Source organism: Quercus lobata, chromosome 10 (genome assembly GCF_001633185.2).
Source record: "Quercus lobata isolate SW786 chromosome 10, ValleyOak3.0 Primary Assembly, whole genome shotgun sequence".
Lineage (NCBI taxonomy): Eukaryota > Viridiplantae > Streptophyta > Magnoliopsida > Fagales > Fagaceae > Quercus > Quercus lobata.
In genome coordinates, this window is record NC_044913.1 from 65875386 (window position 1) to 65880690 (window position 5305).

Genomic DNA, 5305 nt, shown 5'->3' on the forward strand with positions numbered 1-5305 from the left:
TTTATATGAAAATAAAAAAAATTTTAATTTTCATAAACACTTTACTAAAGTGGATAATTATTAGTATTAGCATCAATTGTTGCAAAAGTAAGTCATTTTAACACAACAAAAATTGTACTTTTATGTACAGTAGATTAGAAGAGGTGAAAGAAAAAATAAAATAAAGTATCATTCCAAATTTGAAACTTTATAGTTCATTCATGCTAAAAGTTTTAAAATTTAAAACATCTAATGAATGAGTTTTTTTTATTGTAAGGACACGATTCCTGCGCGGCCCAGTGACATTTTTGGGTTCACGCGGGAAAGATCCCTCACAATACGATTTGTAGAGAGTGGGCTTGAAAAGCTTGGGCTTGGTCACGGGGCGATGGTCCGGTCTGGATTTCAGAAAGGTCCCTGTGGAAAATGGACTGGGCCTAAACGTTTAAAGCCCCGCCATGCTGCCACTTCTGAGAATGGGCTCCTCGGACTTGATCCGAGGACCCTTGTGATCCTTTCCGGCTGTCCAACGGAGGACCTTCTCTGTTCTGTGCATGGATCGTTCCAGCGATCTTATTCATGAAGTCCTTCCTTTTTTTTCCCCCCCACCGCTAGATTCACTTACTTCTCCTTTTATACTAGCGTGCATTCGATGTCCTTCGTCCACGTGTAGGGTCAGTCTTTACAAATACTGACATTGGTCCCATCAGTCTAATCCCGGAATTGTTGGGGATGACTTGATAAAGCTGCAGAGTACGGTTCTGTCAGGCATTGGGCCTTATCTAGAAGGGTATTTAGGGTAATCGCCCCAAGGTATTTTGGATTTCCTTACGAATTTATCCCTTTATTCTGGGCGGATTATGGGCTTGCCGAGGACTAGACTGTCCTCGGCTGCCTCCCAAAATTGGTCTGTGCTCTGCGTCATGGAGCTTGGGCCACAGTTCTCCTCGGATTGGGCCCTCGGACTCTTTAAGGGCAAATGGGTCTGGTCCACGAATTGTTGAGCCCCACAATAGCCCCTCAAAACCCTTCTATCCGAATTCCGGATTGGAAAGGAGGGTTTTGGCAAACCCGGGCCCTTAATATGGCCCATTTAGCTTGATCCCGCATTTATATGAGCGGTTTCCCAGGAAGTTAGGCGGTTTTTGAGGGATTCCTTTTAATCCGCTCGGAATCTGCTCCTGCCGCTTGGACGTCCCAGACGCGCCCTTAATGAATTCCCTTAACGAGGCTCATTTATATCCGGCGGCTCATTTGATAAGGTGGAGAAGTGGAACGGACGCCTCTTTTTTCTTCAGATTCTTTGGGAAGGTTGAATGCATTTAATGCCATCCGTTCTGCTCTTCCTATAAGAAGGCAAGCAGGAGGCCATCACTTTCGTACTAACTCCCTTCTATTCTTCTGAGATCGCAACAAATGATGAAGAAATCATGCCCTTCCTCCAGACACCATATTTTGATAAAGCTTGAAATGGCTCAATCAGGGCAAGGGTGGCGCAGACTTAAGATCCGTCCCGCCTCTCTTTTAGCCAAAATCCGAAGCAGGGGCTCACCACGCCGAACTCTTGGCGTGACTGAGTCGAGAATACCCAATATCAGCACCACCCGGCTCCTCACGAGCGTACCTAATATGGCACCAACGTGTTAGGAGTCAGGGCTGAGGCAAGGGCTAAGTGCTTCTGCTTCTCCCTCTTTTGCTCCTTGGTGCCCTCCTCCATCTTCCTCTTATAGTCTTCCCAGCACCAGTTCCGCCTTGGTGCCTCTCTTTTCCCTCTTTTGCTCCTTTTCTTTCTTTTCATCTCTTCTCTCTTCTTCTCTTCCTTCTTTACTCATGTCCTCCATCTTCCTCCTCCATCTTCTTCATTGATTTCTTCCTTACTATTTCCTTCTCCTTCAATTCTTCTTCCTTCTCCTTCGATTCCTTTCCCTTGTTCTTCATCCTTTTCCGAAGAAGGTTCTTATCATGATATGAGCAATATTGATGCAGAGACTGAAGAGACCTTGAAGATGAGTTTAAAAGAAGCCTGACTGCTTACTTCTCTGTACTGCGAATGTTATCGTTGCTTCAGCAGTCCTCCTTTTGTATAGGCTTGTTTGAGCCCTTTTTTGTACATTGTAATAATCTCTTATATTAATAAAAGTGTTTATTATTTCATTTTGCATATTCCGTTTATGTTTTTGTATATTGGTAAATGCTGCTCGGCTCAATGAGAAAGTGTCTAAACCGATGACAACTAAGACCAAAATACTTGATAATAAAAAGATGTTGCCATAACTCTAATATAAGTGTTTGGCCCAATAAGGCCGACCAGTGAAAAGTAATGATTACCCATGCTGGCCGAGGAGAGAACTGGAGGCTTGATGCCGTGTTTGGGTCCGAGGACCATACAAGGCCTTGATTCCATCCAAAACTCGTAATAATAATAATTTTTATACTTGGTTTCCCCATAGGCTTGAGTCCGAGGACCATGCAAGGCCTTGGTTCAGTCCATAACTTGTAATAATAATAGTTTTTATACTTGGTTTCCCCATAGGCTTGAGTCCGAGGACCATGCAAGGCCTTGGTTCAGTCCATAACTTGTAATAATAATAGTTTTTATACTTGGTTTCCCCATAGGCTTGAGTCCGAGGACCATGCAAGGCCTTGGTTCAGTCCATAACTTGTAATAATAATAGTTTTATACTTGGTTTCCCCATAGGCTTGAGTCCGAGGACCATGCAAGGCCTTGGTTCAGTCCATAACTTGTAATAATAATAGTTTTTATACTTGGTTTCCCCATAGGCTTGAGTCCGAGGACCATGCAAGGCCTTGGTTCTGTTTTATTCCCTCTCCTTAGGTATCCCGTACGCGGCCGGGCAGGAGGTTGTCCTCGGCATTAGTTATTACCCGGCGTGGGCCGTAGTCCGTGGGCCATCATGTAGCAAGGGCATGGGCCGCGAATTTACTAGGCCCACAGATCAGGAGATATTTCCATAGTCTTTGGCCACGCGGTACTTTTGGGTGTCCCGATGTTCGAGGTGCACCTCTACGAGGCTCCTTTAGTCTTGTCGTTGCAGAGGTCTGTTGGAAGTCGAGCTGGAAACGTTTTGTCTGTAGCGTTCCTTGGGAAGCTGCGCTAATTAAATGCCACCACCCTATATCCTCAAATAAATAAGAGAGCAAGTTTCTTTGCCTAGGCACCAGCTCCTTAGTCTCCTCCTTCAGCTTCCTCCCGCAGTAAGTCATGTTTGAGACGAGGGTCGGGGAAGAAAAACTCTCTCCGCCGCAAAGGCGCCACGTTCTCCTCAGGCTCAGAAGAGTGACATACGGGCAACGAAGGCATAGATTCAAAGACACATTCCCTTATGACAGAGGGGAGAGGGTGTTTCCCACGCTTTTAGTCAAAATCCGAAGCAGGTTCTGGCCATGCCAGATTTTTGGTATGTCCGAAGAAGGAATTTCCACCATCAGCACTGTCTACCTTGTAGCCGGCAAATTTCTGCGGGGGCTTCCCAACTTCCGGCTCCCTGCATCTTCTTTGTAGATGGTGTTAGCCTGAGGTCAGGTTCTTTTGCTGCCTGAGTTTCGGGCACGTGAAAGCGTTGAGGATGAAACGAAGTCTTGAGGCAGTAGCCAACCTCTCGTCTGTGCTACCTCCTCGGCCTTCTCTTGCTTCCTTGTAACTTTCCTTTCTATCATGTAGCAAGTTTTATCACAAGTTGATTTCAGCTTTTTGTTGTATGCTGTACTGTTTCTTTGTTTTAATAAAAAAGGAAATTTTGCCTACTTATTTTGAATACTACTCTTTTTGCAACATTATTTTGTGGAAGGGTGTGCTCCCTGTGTTTGTTTCTTCAATGATACTTAGAGCAGGAAGTTTTGAAACATAATCCAATCAATTCTAATGTACCAACACTACCAAACATTACGGCGATAATTCATAGCAAGTTTAACTCAAGAAACTAGCAAAGATAACAATTGAATATTCTGTGATAAGTACGAGAGTACCGTCCGAGGAGTTGACGGAGGGTAAAGAACTCAAATCGTTTCTCAGGTGACGTATTGCCCTACGTCGCATCGATTCCCTTGGTGCTGTAGATCTAAGAGCAGACTTACGAATCCCCGCAATTTGGGAACTGACCCCATGGCGAGTGGAGAGTTTTCCTCAGATGAATCCAAATTCTACGTAATGTGGTTTTTCCTTACGAGTAGTTGGTTTTCCCATAGGTTTGAGTCTGAGGACCATACAAGACCTTGGTTCTGTCCAAAACTTGTGATATTTACCTCTTGTACTTGGTTTCCCCATAGGTTTGAGTCCGTGGACCATGCAAGACCTTGGTTCTGTCCAAAGCTTTTGATCTCTTGTGCCTGGTTTCCCCATAGGTTTGAGTCCGAGGACCATGCAAGACCTTGGTTCTGTCCAAAGCTTATGAGATTCGTTTTTCGTGCTTGGTTTCCCCACAGGCTTGAGTCCGTGGACCATGCAAGACCTTGGTTCTGTCCAAAGCTAATGAGATTTGTTTTTTGTGCTTGGTTTCTCCACAGGCTTGAGTCCGAGGACCATGCAAGACCTTGGTTCTGTCCAAAGCTTATGAGATTTGTTTTTTGTGCTTGGTTTCCCCACAGGCTTGAGTCCGTGGACCATGCAAGACCTTGGCTCTGTCCAAAACTTTTGATCTTTTGTGCTTGGTTTCCCCATAGGTTTGAGTCCGAGGACCATGCAAGACCTTGGTTCTGTCCAAAGCTTATGAGATTGTTGTTTTTTGTGCTTTGGTTTCCCCACAGGCTTGAGTCCGTGGACCATGCAAGACCTTGGTTCTGTCCAAAGCTTTTGATCTCTGTGCTTGGTTTCCCCATAGGTTTGAGTCCGAGGACCATGCAAGACCTTGGTTCTGTCCAAAGCTTATGAGATTTGTTTTTTGTGCTTGGTTTCCCCACAGGCTTGAGTCCGTGGACCATGCAAGACCTTGGTTCTGTCCAAAGCTTTTGATCTCTTGTGCTTGGTTTCCCCATAGGTTTGAGTCCGAGGACCATGCAAGACCTTGGTTCTGTCCAAAGCTTATGAGATTTGTTTTTTGTGCTTGGTTTCCCCACAGGCTTGAGTCCGTGGACCATGCAAGACCTTGGTTCTGTCCAAAGCTTTTGATTTTGATCTCTTGTGCTTGGTTTCCCCATAGGTTTGAGTCCGAGGACCATGCAAGACCTTGGTTCTGTCCAAAGCTTATGAGATTTGTTTTTTGTGCTTGTTTGTTTTTCGGATGTAAGCCCCTAGATCAGGGCGGGGAGAGCCGGCTTGAGGCCAAGAGCCCCTAGGGCTGCCTACGCCATGGGCGCTGCAAGGCGTAGC